Source organism: Rattus norvegicus, chromosome 11 (assembly GCF_036323735.1).
Source record: "Rattus norvegicus strain BN/NHsdMcwi chromosome 11, GRCr8, whole genome shotgun sequence".
Classification (NCBI taxonomy): domain Eukaryota; kingdom Metazoa; phylum Chordata; class Mammalia; order Rodentia; family Muridae; genus Rattus; species Rattus norvegicus.
This window is the reverse complement of record NC_086029.1, coordinates 61,216,483-61,240,966: the sequence shown is the minus strand read 5'-3', so window position 1 is coordinate 61,240,966 and position 24,484 is coordinate 61,216,483.

Genomic DNA, 24,484 nt, shown 5'->3' with positions numbered 1-24,484 from the left:
AGTCAGTTATGGGGACAGAGTGTTCTGCTTTCCTGCGTGTGGTTTTTCCTCTCTACAGGTCTTCAGCTGTTCCTGTGGGCCTGTGTCTTGAGTTCACCAGGCAGCTTTCTTGCAGCAGAAAAGTTGGTCTTACCTGTGGTCCCGAGGCTCAAGTTCGCTCGTGGGGTGCCACCCACGGGCTCTCTGCAGCGGCAGCAACCAGGAAGACCTGTGCCGCCCCTTCCGGGAGCTTCAGTGCACCAGGGTTCCAGATGGTCTTTGGCTTTTTCCTCTGGCGTCCGAGATGTGTGTGCAGGGAGCAGTCTCTTCTGGTTTCCCAGGCTTGTCTGCCTCTCTGAAGGTTCAGCTCTCCCTCCCACGGGATTTGGGTGCAGAGAACTGTTTATCCGGGTCTGTTTCTTTCAGGTTCTGGTGGTGTCTCAGGCAGGGGTCCTGCTGCTCCTGGGCCCTCCCCCACGGGAGCCCAGAGGCCTTACACAGTTTCCTCTTGGGCCAGGGATGTGGGCAGGGGTGGGCAGTGTTGGTGGTCTCTTCCGCTCTGCAGCCTCAGGAGTGCCCACCTGACCAGGCGGTTGGGTCTCTCTCTCACAGGGTCTGGGGGCAGAGAGCTGCTGTTGGCCGGGATCCGTGGGTGTGGGATTCCGGTAAACACAGAACGTGCCCGGTTCTACAGGAATTCTGCTTCCGTGTGTCCCAAGCTCACCAGGCAGCTTTCTTGCAGCAGAAAAGTTGGTCTTACCTGTGGTCCCGGGGCTCAAGTTCGCTCGTGGGGTGCCACCCACGGGCTCTCTGCAGCGGCAGCAACCAGGAAGACCTGTGCCGCCCCTTCCGGGAGCTTCAGTGCACCAGGGTTCCAGATGTTCTTTGGCTTTTTCCTCTGGCATCCGAGATGTGTGTGCAGAGAGCAGTCTCTTCTGGTTTCCCGGGCTTGTCTGCCTCTCTGAAGGTTCAGCTCTCCCTCCCATGGGATTTGGGTGCAGAGAACTGTTTATCCGGTCTGTTTCCTTCTGGTTCTGGTGGTGTCCTCAAATTAAGCTTTTACCTATTTTTGCTGTATCTTTTTGTCTTATATCTAGTTGGATAAAAGTATATGATTTTATATGATTATGTGGCTAGCTTGCTACCACTTGGATAACTCCAGGAAATCTTCATGTTAATAGGCATGTAGCATCAACTGTATTCAGAAAATTTTCCTGTTTTTTACTTGTTTTTACTTTTTATCTCCTTTGACCTTCTATCTTAATGGACAATTATTTGATAAAGCTTTGATGCTTGTCACTTTTATGTATAAGAATCATGATTTTGCTTTTGAAAGACTAGACAATTGAAGTTCTACAGGAAGCTAATGTTGCTTAGTTATTTACTCAAGTTATAATATTTGTTGAGAGGATGTTATAAAATTATTATCTATGTCTAGACTTCTCTTGTGGTATTGAACATCCCCAAGAGCTACCCATTCCAAATCTAATACTTCTATTTCTATGACTGTAATTTCTGCAATTTTAATCTAATTTAGTCTTGAAGATTGGCTGCCCATAATTCAGAAGGTTCTGTTTCGGTTACCTAGTCAAAACTTGTTGTTGGACCAAAGATGACTGCCATAGTAGAATCATGACAACTTCCAGTTTTATTATAACCCTTTATATAGGCTAACTAATGCTCACAGACAGTTGAGAATTGCAGGTATTAAAAGATGAGTGAACCACAAGAGAAGTCAAGGAATTGTGCCCAAATTCCCATAGATCTCTGCATGGTTCCAGCAAAGACAAGAAATTTTGTTCCCTTTAATATCTTATTCGTATTAATTTCTTTTACCATGTATCTGTAACTCTTACTTTCTAATGGATTACAGAATGTATGTTGAAGTCTTTTTTCCAATTCTATAATTAGCTAAGAAAACATCTTTTAATAGTCAGTTGGCGCTTAGTCATCTTGTGCATTTCACAATTGCAAGAGGAAAAGGGACTCAGTTTAGCATTGAAAACTGGTAACACTAGTTCATACTGATATGGCAAAACCTTCACCTAGAAACATAATGGATACATAGGTCCACAGTATACGGTGGTACATGTCTTCAGTTTCTAGGCAAGCATGAATATTTAAATATTGTTCTTGGAAAAATCCTACAGATTCAAATACATCTGGTAAAGTTGAAATGTGTCTTTCTTGGGATAGAATATACTATTCCTTGCCTGTGAAAAAAAGGTCTACTATACTATTTTCTGTAGTAGTTTTTTACACTTTTTTTGTGTCTCTTCTATACCTTCTTCATTTTTAGCCCAATTATGTATACCTTCTCTAAAAATACTTAGTTAACAGATATTTGAATTTGATGACAGGACTCCAATGATCATTTTATTTTCTTTGAATTTGATCATATAAATCAAAGAGTTAGACAGGACTTAGCAATCATTGAACAAAATGGTTCCTACCAGCAATTGCTTTGAATCTTCAGGAATAAAATTCAATGGGGCAAGAAATTCAATGAGATGACACATATGGCCAAAATCAGTGATTGCATCAAGAGAGGAGTCTGTAGAACCAATAAGTGTCAAAATTAGTGTCAAGGAGCCAAGGCCTACCTAATGTTTATATTTAAAGAACTGTACATCTTCAATTATATGTGAGCATATGATTTTCTATAAGATTAAACTAAATAAGAAGGAAATGAAGGCATTTAGAAGGAGAATATTTATCTCCTTTACCAGAAATGTTTTTGAATTACAGTTGGTTTTATAGTCACACATTTTAGAGTAAATTCACTAAGTCTACAAGGCTACTTGAGTCTGCTCGAAAGTTCAAAGTCAATCAAAATGTATAAATTGTTTTTGATCTGAAGAACTCATTTCTACATTGTAGGTCTATGGTTATAAATTCATATTTAAATTACCACTATAATTATTTCTGTGATTTTTTCTTTAGTACAGAATTTCCTCTTATCACTAAATAAGGATGAATTATTATAATTTTTTAGTCATAACTGACAGAAATATGCTTGGTGAAATATATTTGATAACATTGCCAAAATAATCTTTTTGGGAGGGGGTTTGAACCCAGATCCATAAGTGTAATTATATCACTGAAGTACATACCAACTGCATTCTTCACAAATCTAAAACAGATAAACTCTAAATTATTATGAGTTGATGAATGGTCTTTAGTTTTATAGAACACGCAAATTCTGATAACCTCAAGAAACATGAGCAAAGGTAATCCGTCCATATTCTTTTTGTTGTTGTTTATCAAAATCCATAAATCATGAAAATTGATATGATGTTCAACTTATGTAAGACAGTTTGTTTGTTTAGTGAACACATAGGAACTTGCTGTATATGATTAAGGTCAATTGTAATATTCCTACTGGAAAAAAGGAGACAGATTGTGTGGATGGGGAAGATTACACATAATACCTAGATTTTTCTTCCCTTTGCCCTGCTGTCCATCTTTTGTATTTCTATTAAGTACTTTGGAAATGCCTATTTCCATAGCATTATTCTTTTAGTAGCAGGACAATGGCACATTGTATCTTTTGAGAATGGGAGCCATATTCTTCCACTCAACTCTTGTCTCCTCTATATTGATATTCAAGCATCAGGAGAAGACACTGAGTCTAATATCCATTTACATTTATAATAAAATAGTATTTATTCTGGAAAACACACATATATCATATATATGAATCTATTAAAGCAAAGGATAAACAATTAAGATGCTTTTTATATTGAGTACATTACAAATGTTGGCTTCCTTTCATTGAATAAAATATCATGGATTATGAATATAGCAAGCATTTGGAAGTTGCTTCAGCTAAGAAGCATTGACTCCTCACTGACCAGATAACTAAAGGAATGAAAAAGTCCTCACGCTCCTGGTATCAGTTTGCATCCTTGTCCTTTACTTTGCCACTCACTATCATTGTCTCTCCCTGTGGCTGTGCCTATGATTCAGGGAGTATCTGTGTTAACTGAAAACCTGCTCTACCTGCTTTCATGTGTGAGAACACAAATGCAAGAGTAATGACGTTATTTAGCTGTCAGATTTGTACAATGTTCTAGTCCAAGATTTTTAAAGGTACTTGATGTGGTTTGAGTATAAAATAGTCTCCATGATCTCATTCATTTGAACACTTGGTACCCAGCTGGAAAGTTATAGAAGGTTTAGAAGGTGGGTTCATGCTGGAGGAAGAATGCCCCTGCGGAAAGGCTCTGAGGTGTGACTGTCTGACTGACTTGTTCTTTTTCTGGTTTCTGAGTGTAGGAGTCATATGACTAACACTCTCATCCAGCCTTCATGATGTCCCTGATTCTTGCCATCCTGCCATGTTCTCCACCAACGTAACTGTAAGTCAAATGAAGCCTTCAACCTCAATGTTTTTTGTCAGGGTTTTGTTTTTGCTTTTGTTTCAGGGGATTTTTTTGTTAGTTTTTTTATCATGACAACAGAAAATAAATGAATACAGACATCTCCAGATCCCTCATAATGGTCCCACACATGCTGTTACCTTATCCCTCACAAGACAGATCCCTCTTCCAATGAAAGTAAGATCGTACCCTAGTACATAAGTAATCATTGCCTGAAAAATGCCTTGTCCCGTAGCAAGCTTGATTTTCTCCAACCAACTTTTGATAAGCAGAACAGAGACAATGCTAGAGGAGACCACACTTAATTCAGGGTGCTTAATGTATGTACACCCCTATAAACTCTCTGCTTTAACTCTCCTTCTTTATAGAGCTAAAACTCATGTTAATGCCATAACAATGATCTTGGGATCACCCCTTTATCTGTGTCTCTTCCTAGCTTTCCCTTAATTAAATCTGTACTTTCACTTTTGGCCATTACTGAGCTCCTTAACTGCAGTATTGAATGGGTAGCTAAGACCATGTGATTTGGGATTCCTGAAGCTGGGGCTTTTCTCTACAATACTGGTTAAATAAAATTCATCTAGAGCTATCTGTTTTAGTAAAGTCAATTTAGCATACCTATTCTGTTATTTTAGCCACAGTTAAAATTTTATTCCTATGAAAATAAAGATTATTATTATTCCAGAGGAAAATATGAAAATTATAATATAAATAAGGGTTGGTTTAACATATTTTCTAAGAAATGAACTTTGTAGCCAGTAATTGGTATAGTTAAATCAAATAATACATATATGCTCAATTCTTTAAATTATCTGGATGACATAAATTTCATTTTCCCCTTCAGATTATTGCATTTCTCATCTTAGTGATGGAACCACTAAGAAGCCACAGCCTTCTGCTAATTTTTCTAATCTAGAATCTTACATGTTTTCTTTAATATCTTCCAGTTTAAATTGACATTTGTTTCATATGGAATGTGTGCTTCTTCTAATTTAAAAAATAAATATATGGAAATTTACATAATTTAAACATTCAGTATGAATATGACATTTTTTCAAGTTAAATTTTTAATAACTAAAAGTAATATGCTCATCACAAATATATAAACTTGGATGGCATTTTATGCAATATTTGGTTTAAACAAATAATTCTTTATATGTTTGAGAAATACAAAATTTTGTTATTTCATTGAGAAACTACAAGGCAGGCCTGAACTTCTCTAGGAATATGCTCAATCTCCTATTTGTTCAATATTAGTCACTCTCTTCTTATTGTGATAAAACCCAGTGACCAAGGCAACAATCATAACAAAGGGTTCATTTTGTAATTTCAGTAGCACTGAGATAAGAGGGCGTCATCATCGTCGTGGTGTGGAAACATGACAGTAAGAAAGCATGGTGGTTCTCTCACCTGAGATGTGATAAGATATTGCAATAGTGATGCATGTAAAAGTGACTGTACTATCTGAATCACTTTTAATTTTTTTCAATAATTATTGCTCATAATTAATGAGCTAATGGAAATGATAAAGAGCAAGAGATATTACAAAATTCAAATGTTTTCACTTTATTTTTCTAGGATGCAGAAAAGAACACTTTTTTCTATAAGTATCATTGACTAGCTTTATTTTCATTATTTATAGAACTATAGAGTCATAAATGTTCTATCCCATAGTGGGATTTGCCTCATAGTAAACAGATGCATTGAAATCACATTGGATGACTATGCACACACACATACACACACGTACACACACAAATTATTATTATGCACACTCATATTGTTGTGTTTTGCTTTTCTTAGATTAAAATCAAGTATCCTTTATTGTTTGTACATCCTGTGCAAAAGGAATTTCCTACTGTGGTTTTGGCATAATAAACTCTGAAGTGTCAGTGGTTCCATGGTGTTTTGTATTATAAAGTTAAACAGTCTCTTTATTCAAACAAAATGTTTCAGAACAGATGATATCGGGAGCGTGTGGAAGATAGTACACCAAAGAATGATTGAAGTTCCTAGCCCCATCTATTGAACAATGAAAAGAGAATCTATTAACATTTGTTTGGACTTGATTAGAGCTGCATGTCAAACTCTTACTTCAAGATCGGGATTTTTCCAAATGAGCTTTGTGAGTACACATTAGTTTTCGCATTCTTGGATGTCAGGGCAGAGAAAGTGACACTATACCATGTGTTCATTATCTCCTACATTTATTTTTAGGGCTAGAGGTTTTCGTTGTTTGCATACTTTGAATAATATTTGTTTTTGAGAGGATAGAAGCAGGTTGGACAATAGCGGTGTTAAAATGAACTGGATGTCTCAGAAAAATGTAGTTAACTTCATTAGGGTTTCTATGTAGCCACTGATTTAAATATTAAAAATAAAACACAATATGTTAATCGCAGTAAAGAATAGAGTTAACGTTCTTATTTGTAAAAACCTGTGGCATACATGTTAATACAGTAATATAATTTTCATTAAAAATAGCCTAATAGTGTTTCAAGTGCCCATCATTCCTTGTGTTCTCATTGTGATTTCAACAGTATTCATAGAAAGCCTAAAAAAGCAGTTTCTTGGCATAAAGCAAAGATAACTGGATTTAAAGCACATTAATTTAGACGCATGTGAGTCTTCAAAGAAGACGGCTCCAGAGTCTAAGACTATATTTTACTTGATGTTTTCCTCTTTCACCTAGTGTGATAGGTAGCGCTAATAGTCAGCTTGGCAGAGTCCTGTGTCACGTGGGGAAATGGCTTGTGATCATACATGTGGAGGTTATTTGACTGGATTAAGGGTGGTAGGAATACCATCTGTCTGTAGGAAAAACTATTCCATGAATAAGATCCCAGACTGTATGAATCCAGAAACAGAATATGCAACAGGATTCATTCATGATTCTTTGCCTCCTGGGTGTGATTATGGAGTGACCAACAGCTTTATACTTTTGCTAACTAGACTACCTTTTTATCATGGTACTCTTTCATCCATGCCCTTTCGATCTATGAGCCAGAATGAACCTTTCTCCTTTAAGTTGTTTTTGTCAGAGTATGTTAATACAGTAGCATAAAAGAAACAACGGAATTATCAAAAATGTAACAATGATGTAATAAATCTGGCCATCTGGTTCTTAGAAAACTGGAACTGATTCATGGGAGTAATAAGAGAGAATTTGGAAGACCAGAAAAGCCTTTGAATACCCTAAGCAAACTTAATAAGCCATGCTGTTAAGAGCTTGGAAGACAATAACACTGACAGACAAATGGACAGTACAGGCCTGGCCCATGAGGTATCAGAGTGGAATACAGAGTCTATCAAGGGTGGAACCAGGAGCAATTCATGTGATACTTTGGAGAGAATCCAGGTTGTTGCTGTGGAAACAGCTGTAATTATTGAAGATATTAGCACAACTCTCCTTTGCTCCTCTGAGATAATAGAAAACTCCATGTAGGTAAAACCCTACCTCTCAGAAGCTCCATTTCTGACAATACAAAAATCATTGAAAGGAAGAAAGACTAAGGTCAAAAAGTATAAAGGCAGTTGTCTAACAAAGTGTTTCCATGGGGTTCAGCATCACACCTTATACACTTGTGGTCTAAGGTAGCCAGGCGACATCAGCAAGAACTTGGAAGCATCAAGCAGAACTTGGAAGTGTCGTTTCTCTGGTTCTGGTTTCACAGGCCAGGTGGTATGGAGCCTTTGTTGAAAGTTTAGTTTCACAGGGCAGCTGAGTCTAGGCAATATGTGCCTTACACGGAGCCCCTGAAAGGGAAGACCAGAGAATGATAATGGGAAGTTTTTCCAGGACTGTGGGATATATCATTAAGGAGAACTGAAGGTATTGGATGAAGTCAGATCAAGTCTCTATCTGTGAGGAAAATTTCTACTGTATAATTGGAGTAGGAAGACCAGTTCACTCTGGTGCCATCATTTCGTAGATGAGATCTTTGTCTGTGTAAGTGAAGAAAGGGGAATTTACTTACAGGTCTACTTTCCTTTCTCTGTTTTCTTTAGTCAGTGTATTGTGACTAGCTGATCCAAGCTAGTGCTGCCTTGAATTTCTTCCATGATATACAGATTTCACACTTGAATCCAGAAAAATATATTGTCAGAAAAGTAGGGCCTGGAGCAAACTCCATTAAGATCAACCTATGAGAAAAGCCCATTTTTAGGGAAAGGTTGAAGTCTTTCTTCATTTGGATTTCACACTACACACAGAACACACTCAGACCACTTCACTGAGGAAGACAAGAAGTTCATCCTTGCTTGACCTTCAGGTAATGAATTAGAACCAGGACAGGAAGGCTTGCAATATACATATACTTTTATTTATTTCAGTCTCTAGAGTTTTCTAACTATAAATTCAATTCAAGGATAGGACACCTCAGACTGCTTTGTGTTTTGTTTTAGTTTTTGTAATCAATGTCATTAGCTATATATGCTGTTTTTAGTTCCACTCCATTGTAGATTTTTTTCCCATGAAGGATGACATTGAAATATGGATGCTGCTTACATTACATTTGTAGATTGCATTGAATGAGATGGATGTTCCAAAAATTGTATACGTTTCAATCTGTGATTTTGAAATAATTGGTACTCTTTTGTATTATTTTGAAGTTCTACCAATAGAACCAGTGTTTTCTTCTCTTAGAATGTAGCATTCCTTTAAAAATATTCAGGACATATTGGAAGATTGTCTTAGTCAGGGGTTTCTATTTATGCACAAACATCATGACCAAGTGGCAAGTTGGGGAGGAAAGTGTTTATTCAGCTTACACTTCCACATTGCTCTTCATCACCAAAGGAAGTCAGGACTGGAACCCAAGCAGGACAGAAAGTAGGAGCAGATTCAGAGGCTATCAAGGTATTTTACTTACTGTCTTATAGGTTCAGAGGTTCAGTCCATTATCATCAAGATGGGAACATGGTGGCATCCAGGCATGCATGGTGCAGGAGAAGTTCTACATCTTCTTCTGAAGGCTGCTAGCAGAATTCTGGCTTCCTGACAGCTAGGATGAGGATCTTAAAAGCCCATATCCACAATGACACAGCTACTCCAGCAAGGCCATACTTTCTTTTTTAAATGGCATTTTTTATTTACATTTTAAATATTATCCCATTTCCTAGTTTTTCCTCCAGAAACCTGCTATCCACCCTTCCTGCTTCTAGAAGGGTACTTCCTCATCCACCCACCTTCTCCCTCCCATCTCTCCGCCCTGACATTTCCCTACAGTGGGGCATCTCGTCTTGACAGGACCAAGGGCCTCTCCTCCCATTAATGACTGACAAGGCCATCCACTGTTACATATGTGGATGGAGCCATGGGTCCATCCCTGTGTTCTCTTAGGATTACGGTTTAGTCCCTGGGAACCCCTTCTAATAGTGCCACTCCCTGGACTGAGCATATAGAAACCATCACAAAGATCTAAAAATGGATTAGGGTAGGAAGCAGCTTCTCTGTGTACTTTACACTCTGTTCCTCTACCTTCTAGCCCTTATTAACTTGAAATAACCACGGAAAGATTTCACAGGTATTAGTGCACAGAATATATCGTGATGTTCCTGATGATTTCTACCTTAAAAGAGTTGTAGGTGTCATTTTAATTTTTTTCAATAGGAAATCATCACAAAAAATTTTATTTCAGGCCAAAGTGATGGAAACAGTTTGGATCACAATGACCTAGTGGGTGTCCAGTACATATATATTCAACTGATGAATTAAAATATTTACATCTTTAGCTTGAGTTAAATCGTAAATGATTCTACAAAATCTAAGCGCATTTTTTTCTAGGAATTTTGTTATTAAGAGTAGCTTTAAGAATTTATTTTCTGTCAATCATTTTAGTTCCTTTTTGAAAATTCATGAAAATGTATGTAATGCAAAAGGAAAAAATTAAAGCTCCTTGTATAGTATGAATAAGTATGAATAGTGTGAAGAAGATAACATTGATGATTTGGTTTATATTCTCTAGATGTAATCATGTTACATGCATGTATATAAATTCCTTTTATGGCACAGAATGCCTGTTTTTCCTTCTGTTTTGTTATCTGAAACTGTGTGATGAATATGCTTCTGTGTTAAAGCACCATTGACCGCTGTCTTCTGATTATTGGGATCATACCAGTCACTTCTCTTTCTACGGTATTCTGTATAGCAGATATTTACAACTTTATAATAGTGAATAAAATATAAATGTTCGCACTTTAGAAAAGTAAATGAAGAAAAAGTGACAGGTGATTTTATTTGAAATTAGTTCACTTTGTTATGGAAGTCTATACAGTGAATGTTAATACTCAGAGTAGAGAACATGGCAGTAATAATTTTTGAAATGGATTAGTTAAATTAATGGTTCACATTTCAGGGTTCAGGTGGGTGCCTATAAGAATGTGGCCTGACTTGTATCTGTTTGAATAGAATATTGAGAAGATTATAGGGAAATTAAGTAATGAAAAATTGTTTTCTTAAGACGAATGACTGTTTAATAGATACGGATCATCATACTTTTATACTTCCTGAATTTGAAAAGTTTGCTATTCTATGCTCACAGTCCTCATATATAACAAATAAAACTGGCATTTACCGGAAATTTTGTTTAACACCAGCATACTTTATTTCGAGTGTTGGCTAGTTTTGTCAACTTGACTCACACGAAAATTAAGTGGAAGTGGGGAACCTAAACTGAAAAATGCCTCCATAAGATCCTGCAGCAGGGCATTTTCTTAATCAGTGATTGACGGAGGAATGCCCACAATATTGTATGTGATGTCATCCAGGAGCTAGTGGTTCTGGGTTCTATAAAAGGCAGGTTGAACAAGCCACATAACACAAGCCAGGAAGCAGCAACCCTTAATGAACTCTGCACCAGCTCCTACCTCCAGGTTCCTGCCCTGCTTGAGTTCCTTTCCACAGTTTTTTCGGTGATGAACAGTGATGTGAATGTAAAAGCCAAGTAAGCCCCTTCCTCCCCAGGTTGCTTTGGTCATGGCATTTCATGACAGCAATATTAACCCTAACTAGGACAGGTCTACTCTGCTTTTGTTCCTTATCACTAGGATTTTATAATTCTTTTCTTCTAATATTTGAGAAAGTATCGATTTTTGTACTATAACTTAGCTCAGTAGTTTCCACATTAAAAATTTCCACATTATACACTGATGTGTCTCCCCCGAAGCCTAGTCACGGTGCTGTTATATAAATCATCCAGGCAAGTCAGTAGAAAGATTCCACAGAGAAACTTTGGCACCGTGGGACGGTTTTTGTCATTGTAAATTCACTACCACGTTATACAGTCATCTGGACAATTTAAAGCTTAGTTGACATTGTAACAAATATATTTGCATTAAAATAATACTATATTAATTAGAAAGGGCATAAAATTCACTATGATTGCTTTCAATCTCATTTACATTATATATTTCACCTATGGTACTCTTAAAAACATAATAATAAGATAATTATGCATGAGTCTTGATAAATATATATTCCCTGAGCCTCTATTAGTCCTATGACTAGTGAGTATTATTATTGGAAAGTAATAAATAAACTCCTAGCATACATAGATTATTTTTCTTCTTTTATTATATTATTTCCCACATAGCAATGGTTTCAGGAATAGTTGTATTAGTAGATGACATTAAATATCCTGTGGTAGATATTTTTACTGAGATGAGAACAAATTCCAACTCTTGCTGTGTCAGCGGTCACTGCGACAAAATACACAGTACAAATCTTTTATAAGGAAGAATAATTCAATTCTAACTTTAGTACAAAAGGATCAGACTTTGGTCATGTGGTTCCATTGCCTCAGGCCCATGGAAAGGACAGAATATCATGGTTGGGAATACATGGCAATGGGGGCTCTTTAACTACTTGTAGTCAGGAAAGATAGAGTGCGAGCATAGACAATGAAGAGAAAACAAAGGGAAAGGAGAAAAGAGAGAGGGGAAACCAGAAATGAAGGAGGAGAAGAGAAGAAAGGAGAGAAGCAGCCCTTTCAATATTTACTTCAAAGAGCAAGTCTCTAGCACTATAACTTCCCTTCCACTAAGTTTCCCCTAGTATATGGGACCTTCTAAATGGTGCTATGACCAGCTACCAAGAATTTAACACGCAGTCTTTGGCAAATAATTAACATTTCTGTTCATACAGCATGTGCCATTCTTCTGTGGTCCTTTGTCTTAAAAAGCATATAAAAGACATTAATTAACAAGTGATGAATATTTGTGTTACTTTTTGTTGTGGTGATGAAACATCACGACCAAGGCAATTTATAGAAGGATGGATTATTGGTGCTTACCATTCCAGAGAGATAGGAACCCTTGTGAAAGGTTATCAGAACAGCAAACAGCAGGCATGACAGTGGGAGTAGGCAGCTCAGAGCTCACATCTTTTCCTGGAAGCAGAAGGTCGGGAAAACAAACCAGCAGCGGGGTGGGGCTTTTAAAACCATCTCCAATGACATAAGTTCTCCTGCAAGATGGTGCCACATGAATCTCTCCAAACAATTCCATGAATGGGGCAATTAATGCAAGAATGATTGGGTATAATTTTCATTCAAATCACAAAACTGATTAGTTTTAATTTTTAATTTACTTTCTTTTTTTTTCTTTATTTAAGGAAGCATCTCTCCACGTAGCCTTGGGTGTTCTGGAATTCACTGTGTAGACAAAATGGACTTGGTTCAACATTGCTCTGTCTCCTCAGTTGTAGGAATGAAGGGATATATTGTCATATTTGGGCAATTTTAACTTTTTTACTTTTATATAAAATATTTTATTTTCTGTTTCTTTTTTATTAATAAAGATAAGAAAATATCATTATTCTCTTAAATCCAAATATGTTTTTTATTAATTGTTGTTATAGTAGCTTTTGATGAAGGCCAGAACAACTGTTCTAAGTCCTATTTTTGAAAGATATTTTTGATAGTTAAATGATTATTACTGGTGTTAATCTAACTTGCAAAGATAAGTGGGTGACAATCTGTATACACCACGTCTTTATTTTCCTGTCATTCTCTGCCATGTGACATGTTCTGGTTACAACTTAGAAGTAAGTTTCCTGCAGTCACACAGGCTGAACTAGATTGACATTTTATTTTCTTAAGATATGCATACCCTGGAGGTGGATGGTTAATTGTTATGTGAAAGCCGGAGATCGAATCATCTGACACATGAAAATCAAACACTGTTATGTGACCATAATTTCAAAAGATTCATTTTTCTTTCTGGAAAGCCATGGGGGACTCTGGCAGGAATAGGAATGACTTACATAGGGACATTATCACCTGGGTCAGGTAGACTCAATGCTCTTAAGTTCCCGAGACCCCTTAGAAAATAATCTTAGTGAATGGTTATTTCAGGGTCAGGCAAGAGGCAAAAAGGCAATGTTACAATAGCCTTGGAGGCTATTGAAACATTGACCCCACCCTTTGTTTTCCTAGTAATATCAGATAGGTAAAGCTTCAGAGCTTCACGACTGCTTAGATTCACAGTATTATATGAGAATATGGAGGCATCTGGAGTTGTTGAAGCCACTTAAGGCAAAGGCACTTCCTCGAGGTTAACACCATAGAATCTTAAGTTTCCTTTATGGATCTGGGTGGACCTGAAACATACTATAGTCTCCTTCTGAGAGGAGCCTGTCAAGTCCACTGTCCAAGAAACCAGAGTCACATGAAGACATACCAAGGAAAAGGGAGGGCTAATAATACCTTGAATGAAATAATATGCCTTTCCTTTCTTAGGAGCCCCACCCTCCAGCAGAAAGATAGGACATCAATTGAAGGATGGAGTTGCTATCCCACAGTCAAAATTCTGGCCCATAATTGTTCCTGTCTGAAAGAACTACAGGGACAAAAAATGGGGAAGAGCCTGAGGAAAAGGAGGTCCAGTGACATGACCAAAGTTGGATCCAGTTCAAGAGGAGGCTCTAAGGCCTGACACTATTACAGAGGCTATGCAGTGTTCACAAAAAAGGGACTTATGACTACCCTCTGAAAGACCCAACAAGCAGCTGAAAGAGTCAGATGCAGATATTTGCCCCCAACCAATGAACAGAAGCTGCTGATCCCTCTGGTTGAATTAAGGAATAGCTGGAGGAAGCTGAGGAGGAGGGCAACCATGTAGGAAGACCAGCAGCAATTAACCTGGACCTCTGAGATCTCTCAGACACTGGATCTCCATCCAGGCAGCACACACCAGCTGAGATGAGTCCCCCAACACATAAACAGCAACGGACTCCTAGGTCTGGGTTCAGTCAGAGAAGATGCACCTAACCCTCAAGAGACTGGAGGCCCTAAGGAGTTTAGATGTCTGGTGTTGTGGGGTCTGGGGTGTGGTTGGGGACGTCCTCGTTGAGACAGGGTTGGGGAGGACGTATGGGATGGGGAACTGTCAGAGAGTGGACCAGGAGGGGGATAAAACTTGGAGTGTAAAAAAAAGATTACATTTTTTTTAAAAGAAGCCCCACTCCAAGTCTGGAAGTTCCTTAGAAAATTGGACATTGAACTGCCTGAGGATCCAGCTATACCTCTCTTGGGCATATACCCAAAAGATGCCCCAACATATAAAAAAGACACGTGCTCCACAATGTTCATAGCAGCCTTATTTATAATAGCCAGAAGCTGGAAAGAACCCAGATGCCCTTCTACAGAGGAATGGATACAGAAAATGTGGTACATCTACACAATGGAATATTACTCAGCTATCAAAAACAATGACTTTATGAAATTCGTAGGCAAATGGTTGGACTGGAAAATATCATCCTGAGTGAGCTAACCCAATCACAGAAAGACATACATGGTATGCACTCATTGATAAGTGGCTATTAGCCCAAATGCTTGAATTACCCTAGATGCCTAGAACACATGAAACTCAAGACAGATGATCAAAATGTGAATGCTTTACTCCTTCTTTAAAAGGGGAACAAAAATACCCTTGGCAGGGAATAGAGAGGCAAAGATTAAAACAGAGACAGAAGGAACACCCATTCAGAGCCTGCCCCACATGTGGCCCATACATATACAGCCACCCAATTAGACAAGATGGATGAAGCAAAGAAGTGCAGGCAGACAGGAACCGCATGTTGATCTCTCCTGAGAGACACAGCAAGAATACAACAAATACAGAGGCGAATGCCAGCAGCAAACCACTGAACTGAGAACAGGACCCCCATTGAAGGAATCAGAGAAAGACCTGGAAGAGCTTGAAGGGGCTCGAGACCCCATATGAACAACAATGCCAAGCAACCAGAGCTTCCAGGGACTAAGCCACTACCTAAAGACTATACATGGACTGACCCTGGACTCTGACCTCATAGGTAGCAATGAATATCCTAGTAAGAGCACCAGTGGAAGGGGAAGCCCTGGGTCCTGCTAAGACTGAACCCCCAGTGAACGTGATTGTTGGGGGGAGGGTGGCAATGGGGGGAGGGTGGGGAGGGGAACACCCATACTGAAGTGGAGGGGGAGGGATTAGGGGGATGTTGGCCCGGAAACCGGGAAAGGGAATAACACTCGAAATGTAAATAAGAAATACTCAAGTTAAAAAAATAAAAATAAAAAAAAAGAAGCCCTACTCCAAAGACAACTGCTTGTTGGGCTTATATCAAATAGCATTGTGGAGCCTCTGCTATGCAGAATTTTCTGAATGTAAGCCTTTCCTTTTCCTTATTTCATCCCATTTTCTTTCAGGTATTCACCAAAGCCTGGATTGAGCATGGTTTCCCAGACATTCAGGTTCTCTGTACGCTCATTCTCAGAAGCTCTCTTCTGCCACTTTCTGTAATTACTGCCTGCTCAAGTCAAGCACAGAGGACATGTCTTTCTCTATCGCTTTTCTTCCTAGCTAATCCAAGAAGCTACCAGGATTGACAGCTTGTGTTCCCTGTTGTTTTTCTCTTTCATGCCAATAAAATTGTCCTTCTGCTTCCGTTCTAAAAATCGTTTTATTGGCAAGAGAAATGACTCAAAAGAGGTAACCCCAATTTCACGAACACATGTCTGCTATAAAAATTATAACAAAATTTTAATTAAAATTATTTTTCAAACACATTCACACTATTTAGAACAGACTTGCTTTGAACCCATGATTTTTCTGCCTTAGCCTGCTGAGTACTAGGATTATACTCCCGAGTATAATCCTCTACAGTCAGTACTAAATGGAGAGTAATGTAACAGTATATCATTAAAATTCATGTCTTAGGATATTGCTTGGTGGTTAAAGTAAATGGACCAAAGTTCAAACACGCAGAAGCCACATAAATACAATGTTGGTGGGTATGGCAGTCTAGTTCTATATTCTAGCCTTGGAAGCAGGAACAGAATCCTGAAAGTTAGCTGGCTAGAGACTGGCAGTATCAAAACACAATGGGAAAGTTAGGGCAAGGACTGAAGGAGCTGAAGGCATTTACAACCTAGGAAGAACAACAATATCAACCATCCAACCCGCCACCCCCTGAGCTCCCAGGGACTAAACCACTAACCAAAGAGTACACATGGAGGGACGCATGGCTCCAGCTGCATATGCAGCAGAGGATTGCCTTATCTGGTATTAGTGGAAGGGGAGCAACTTAGTCCTGTGGAGACTTGATGACTCAGGATAGGGGAATGAAAGGCCGCTGAGGCAGGAACAGGAGAGTGGGGAGAACACCCTCATAGAGGCAGGGGGAATGGGGGCTTGTGGAGGGGAACCTGGGAAGAGGGATAACATTTGAGATGTAAATAAATAAAATAACCAATAAAAAAAGAAAAAAAGCACTCAGGTTTTAACTGACTATTCTTCAGTTAATGAGGTGAAATAGCAATCTAGAAAGATTCAATCCTGTGTATTGCACATATATGTGCACACATACGCAGACAGTGCTGCACATAGGTATGTGCCCACATATATGTGAACAAACACACACACACACACACACACACACACACACACATGAAAAAGGAAAAAAATCAGGAATACATTAAGGTGACATCTTTCCCATTACTAAAATATCAAGAAATATAACCTGAAAAAACATAAATTAATTAATACCGTATTATCACAATAAAACAGAATAAGAACCTTCACACAAAGTTGAATACAATAACAACTTTCGTGTGAGAAAGCACAATGTAGTGAACATGAGAAACTAATCTGGATGTAATTAGCAACCCAAAGCTATCATAGAAGTTCTCAGCCTAAAAGAAAATCTTTTAATTTGAAACAATCAAGCTACAGCTAAAACATCAAGCATTAGAACATGTCATACTTAAGACTGTGAAATATATTATCTCGAACTTTCAAACGACTTCAGTAAATTGCTGGCTGAGAAGCAATGTCTGCAGCTTAATTGTCATCGTGCGACATAGCTGAAACTGAAACAGAAGACGTCTAAATCAATGCAGCAGAAAGAATGGAGAGAAACGTATTAAGGAGAGCTGTCTGCATGTGGCTTCTTTAATTGTGAAAGCTGCATTCTAGGAGAAAGGTTACAGTTAAATGTGGAAGAAAACTAAGCCAAGCCTGGTAGTCCATACAACTGAGCAGCTCTTGGTGCCTGTGACAAGTTAACCTGTCATCAATACTTCTTGAGACGGCTACTGATATAGAATATAATATCCCAAAGCCATGATTCCATTCCTTTCTGTAGCTCATGTAAACCTAGGATCTATGTCCCATGACTCTTTGCTATACATGTTAATAAGTTTAGATTCCTTTCTCTTTAATTAATATTCATCTTCTTACAATCAGTTCTTGTTACTAACCTTTGTAGTGAAAAGGACCTTTCTGTTTTTCCTGAGCAACATGGTGGGATGAAGCTCTGACTGAAAAAAAAAAAACTAGGCAAAAAGTTTAATTATTATTCTATAATGTGGTAGGAAAGGATATGTATTTAGGCATTGAGAGAAGAACACCATCATTTCCCTCTTGTCCTGCATACCATGTGACAACCTCTTCACAGCAGCCTACATGAGACTGGCTCTTCAGAATTCTCTTCGCCCTCAGGGCTTTCCTATGTGGGCTCTTTGGCCTGTTTAATTCAGGTGTAGCAACAGAACTAGAAAAACTGGCTTAGTCTGTATTTCTCTACGCGGGGTACGTAACTCTTCTAACTTCCTGTAGCAAGAATGTTACCAATTGCAACCTAGGAAGCTTCTTGAACATTGGCGACAACTTTAGAAATCGTAATCTTCTGACACCCTCATTCTGCTCATTGTTATCTAATGTGCTTGACATCACCCTACCCACAAGGATTTATTTTTTTTTCTTCTTTTTTTCAGAGCTTGGGACCAAACCCAGGGCCTTGCGCTCGCTAGGCAAGCGCTCTACCGCTGAGCTAAATCCCCAACTGCCCACAAGGATTTCTATGTTGGGATCTTGGGCTTTATTGTGGTGATGTTGGGGCCTGATAAGACCTTTGAGAAGCGAAGCCCAGGAGTCACATAATAATTAATTGCCTTAGAAAGCAATTAATGTTTGGTGCCCACCCATGGGATTAATCCCAACTTAGTCAAGTCACTGGATGGCTTTTCCTTCCACCTTGTCTGTTTTTTTCCTTTTAGTTTCTTTTAGACAGGAACAATTCTGGGTCAAAATTTTTGAAGGTAGATTGGTGACCCCATCCATCCACTCTGTCTATCTTCTGGAGGTGGCCTCTTCAGGCTCTATCTCCTCCCTGTTGCACAATTCAGCTAAGGTCATTCCCGTTTAGTCCTGGGAGCCTCTCACATTCCAGTTCTCTGGGACTTCCTAGAGGTTCCCCGTCTTCATTTCCCACAGATGTGTATTTGCATTCATTCTCCTGCCCCTCTGGGCTCCCCCTCGCATTTCCTGCCCCTGACCCATTTTCCCTCACTTTTCCCTCTCCCATCCTGGTCTCTCCCTCACTCTGCCTCCGATGGTTATTCTGCTCACCCTTCTAAGTTGGATTGAGGCATCCTTATTTGGCCTTCCTTCTTATTAATTTATCTCATAGGTGGGCACCAAACCCTGACACTATTGCCAATGCCATGTTGTGCTTGTAGACAGGAGCCTAGCATGGCTGTCCTCTGAGAAACTCTATCAACAGGTGACCGAGACAGATGCAGGTACATATAGCCAACCACTGGACTGAAGTCCATGCTTCCTTTGGAAGAGAGAAGGATTGAAAGAGCTGAAGGGAATTGCAACCCCATAGGAAGACCAACAGAATCAACTAACCTGGACCCCTGTGAGCTGCCAGACACCAAGGCTCTAACCATGACCCCGGGCTCATGGGTAGTAGAGAACTGCCGTGTCTGGCATCAGTGGGAGAGGATGCTCTAATCCTGTAGAAAAATAATGCTTAATGCACCAGGAAGGGGGATATAGGTGAGAGGAGCTGGGAGCAGATGGTTAGATAAGGGAGGTGGGCAGGTGGGGGGTGGGGAGCACCCTCTCAGAGGCAAAGGGATTGGGTATAGGGTGAAGAACTCTTGGAGGAGAGACAGAGAAGGGGCACAACATTTGGAATGTAAATAAATGAAACAATAAAAAAGAGCAATTAATGTAGGAACTTATTAGTTCTCATAAACACATTCATGGGAAATCATCCTGTCTATGATTTTTTTCTAAGAAGTAGAAAACTGGTCTGATTTTAGCAGTTTTAAATCATGGCCTAAGATTTTTAATACATTTATTAGTTTTAGGTATTTTTGTAATGATGAAAAGCAGATTAATACAAATAAAGTATAGATACGCTAACACAAAATCTTGTCACTCAAAAGAAAGAAAGGCAAAGAGCTGACTGTCATCTTATTCTTGTAGTTCTTTATAAAGTAGGCCATACATGTATTAATTCAAAAGAGTCTGCACAAGAGGAAATCATATTTTTATCTCTGAATACACAAGGAATCGAGACAATCTGAACACAGAGTCCTTTCTAAGACTCCTCTAGTTTGGTAGCATCAGATCATACACTCTTGTTCTCAAATCAAATATTTCTCTGTGACAACACACTTCTTACCATGCATATACATTAAGGCACATTTACCTCCTTCCTTAGATCATCATTTCCTTTTTATGCCATGTATCATATATATGTTTATATATTATGTGCATAAATTCATATAATATGTATATAAAATTTGTGATATATAATATATTAATAAGACTTATTCCTTTTATCTATTTATTCACTCTTCTAGTATTTTTGGAGACATGATTCTTGTTATAGGTAAGAAAACAATACACTCTTCCCCTATTGCTACACAGTTTAAGATGTTTTGTTATGTGCAGACTTGAGAACATTTCTATACTACTGTGATCATCCTAAAAGCAATTAAAATCATCCCAAATGGATGAATAGTTTACCTTACAATCATTTAAAATATTTTATATATAGATGTGTCCATATGGATGTATTCACATATGTGTTTATGTAATGGTTTTTGTATGTGTGCCTGTATGTATATTTCCTCTACACATGGGAAGACAAGTAGAGGACTTCAGATCTCTTAGAGCTATAGCTGCAAGGAAACTCATTGGTTATATACTTATGGGAATTTTAACTTTGGTGCTTTTGATAATGAAGAAAGCAATTGTACCTGCTGAACCATCTCTCCAATCTTTTTCTTACCATCAAGACAAATAATAAGTATATTTTTCTTTAATTCCTTTCCCCCCTGGTTCTAACAAAGGAGTGAATTATAGGTCAGATATGGCAATAAAGTTTTCACACTCTTTTGAACATAAATTGAGTATAAATTTTTATATCAGTATATCAATTCAACATTTCATACTGAATGATTTAGTTAGTAAATTTCCTGTCTGTATTAACTACATAAGAAGATATTTAATTTTAAGTATTTGGACATAAGAAAAGGTGCATACAAAATAAATTAAAATGAAAAGGATGATCATATTGAAGTGGTATCAAGAAATACTTCATGAAGAACTATGGAGATGTGTAAAAGAAACAAAAATATAAAAGAAAAGAATAGAATTCCATAGAGAAATAATTATTTTAAAGCTGACATATTTGAGTAGTATAATCCAAGTGCATCATAGAATTAGATGCATAATGATATCACATGAGAAAAGTAAACTAGCACAGGCTCTCTTAGGGGGAGCACTGAATGACTATAAAACAGCCATCTAGTTCCAATGAGAATAATGTGTAGAATGCATGTGCTGTGCCTGTCAAGTACAAACCTAAAAACTGTGTCCAGAAATTTCACTTCCATGTAAATTAATTTCCTTATTCATATTACAATCAAAACATTTTATAAACCTTTTACTTTTATCATGTGATGTGAGGTATTTCTAGGATGCTAATCATTATTTTTGCATGATATCATACAATTATCAATACTGTAAAGGAATTTTTCAAGAAATTTTGAGACACTGATACCATAATTACAACACTGTTTTAGAAATCTATGTATATTCTTCCAACTTTGACAGACCATAATGGAAGATGTAATTTATTGTGACATTTCAAACAAGGTGTTAGGAATATGATTAAACGGCTGTATGATTTATAGAAACAGAAGGCGGGATTTGAATTAAAACAATTGACCATGTAGAAAGCAAAGTACACACACACACGCACACACACACACACACACACACACACACACACACACACACACACACAAAGCAAAGAAGTACAGTCTTCAGCTTTCATGATGGTTGCTTCATTGATACAGAGAGAAATCTATGAGAGAAAAGAAATTTGACTTCAAAACTAATGATTAATAGATAAAGAAACTAAAGCATACAAGAGGAAACTAAAGTAAAGATTTAGGGGGCATTTATTAGTAGTTTGCTGGTGACAACTGTCACAATGGAGATAAATATAGACAAGATCTTGAGACAGCATTTGCAGTGTGAAATTGCCTCTTTCAAAAGAAAGTAGGGTCTTTTCTTAAGCCAGCATGTGAAACTTCATAGGGATATTTAAAACATTTGACACTGTGATATGACATTGTAATCTGTGAGGCTTATGTTTCAGTACCCTACAAGGAAACTCATTCCTAAAAAACAAAATATGAAAGAGTGAAGTAAAGGGGAAAAGCATGGAGAAGAAAAGTGGGGTTGGAGAGAGTTTGATTTTGCATAACATTTAATTTCAGGAACCATTTTATGGGAATGAGACTTCAGGTCAACTAAATACAAGATATTCTGTTTCAACAACATGCCTGATAATTCAGACAACAGATTTTATGTCTCATTGAATTGTATGATTTCTGGAAGACAGATGGTCTATCTCTTGAGATATCTTTTACAAATGAATTCAAGTACATATAAAAAGGGACTATTTTGACATTGAACAGAGACTATGCACACTAAAAAAAAATTCAGAGTATATAGTTTGATATAAAAATACCTAGGGGCATTATGACCTTTAGACATAACCATGCTAGCAATTCTCCAAGGGATATTTACTTCAGTAAGATTTGAGTCAAATTTATGTAAATTATGACACAAAACTACTAGAGGACACATGTATATGATGAGAATATATGAAATGTATAAGGCACAGGTGAAATTACTAGCAACCAGTTATAAAGAATATATATGTATATATCCTACATATGTCATTCAAACATTTATGTATGAGTCCCCTGGAAGCAATATGATAGACTGGCCTTTGTAGTTTTCTTAACTTGCAGGAACCTAGAAGGATGCTCTGTGGCAGCTATGTATTAAAGAAGAGCAGATTGCCTCATAAGCAAACTAAGAATATTACTACATCATGTACAAGATGCCAAAGACTCAGAGGAGGAGGAGCTGTAATATCAGTAGCCTTCAGATTTAGATCTTTTACAAATAAATTAAAATATAGTCAGCCATTGGAATTTTTGACTTTCATGATGACGTCTATGATAATAATTGAGCCTGATTTATAGTCATTTGTTTTTCTTTGCTTTATGACTATTTTTAATGTATATAGACGATGTAGTTGCGTGTATATATGTGTGTGTTTTCTAAAAAGAACTAGATAAAGTAGATAAAAATGTAACCATGTTTGTAATTCTATGAAGATAAGAGAACATTGCAATGTTTTTTACAGAATGTGTAAGCCCTTAGTATAATTGCAGCTCCAGAGCATTCACAAATTATTCATTGGAAGGATAAATCTCAGATACTGTCATCACCAAGCATCAGTGGCAGTGGTTAAAAGTGAGACCTAGAGTGTTAGGTTATTCATTTGTGGGATAACTGAGAGTTTTCTGAAAAGAAGAATAAAATTTTGCTATGTGTTTCCTGCTCTCTCATATGTGTAAGTTTAAGAGAATATAATCAGTTGAATATGTCATGCATAATCTTATCTCCCAGATCTAGAATATTAGGCAATGGTGCTTCTCTCTTGAAGCATAATGATCAACTGTGTCCTAGTAGAGCTTTGTACCTGTGTATCTACTGTTAAGCTACAAGGTGATTTTGTACAAAAGTAGTCACCACAGTAATATTAATTACTGGGAGTTTCTCTGACCAATTGACTGACAGAAACAACTCAGAGAAGGATTTATTTGGATTTGTATGGATCAGTCTAAGATCCCTGGCCCCTTGTTCTTTTAGACACCATTAAAGCAAGTTGGAGCATAGAATATATTGTTTTCTCATGGTGGCCAAGAAGCGTCCCAGGTACAGAGACATAAAACCCACAAGGACACACAACTAGTGACTTACTCCACCAGTTCAGTAACACTGGCTAAACTCCAGAACAGATATTCTCAGGCTGTGGATCCTGACTCCTTTGGGGGTCCCATGTCAGGTATCCTCCATATCAGTGTTTTACTTTACATTTTATAACAGCAGCAAAATTACAGTTATGAAATAGGAATAAAGTAATTTATTGTTGAGTGTGGAGATCTCCACAACTTAGTAAACATTAGGAAGGTGGAGAAGCACTGCTCTAAAACCTCACAAGTTACCTTCAGTAGTATGTGACAAAGGCTTTAGGGTATGATCTTAGTAGAGAAATTTTATAATTAGACCATAATATTTATTACATTTTATCTGTATATAAAATACCAACAATAACTTTCATTGAGTTTTTCTTTGCTTATCGATTCGGAGTTTGGCAAAGTTTACTGTCAAAGGTCTTAAGCACTTTAGGAATTCATCTAAGTTGAGCCCAGTCAGAAAATAATCCTAATTATTATCTGGATAAAATTTGGGCGCTG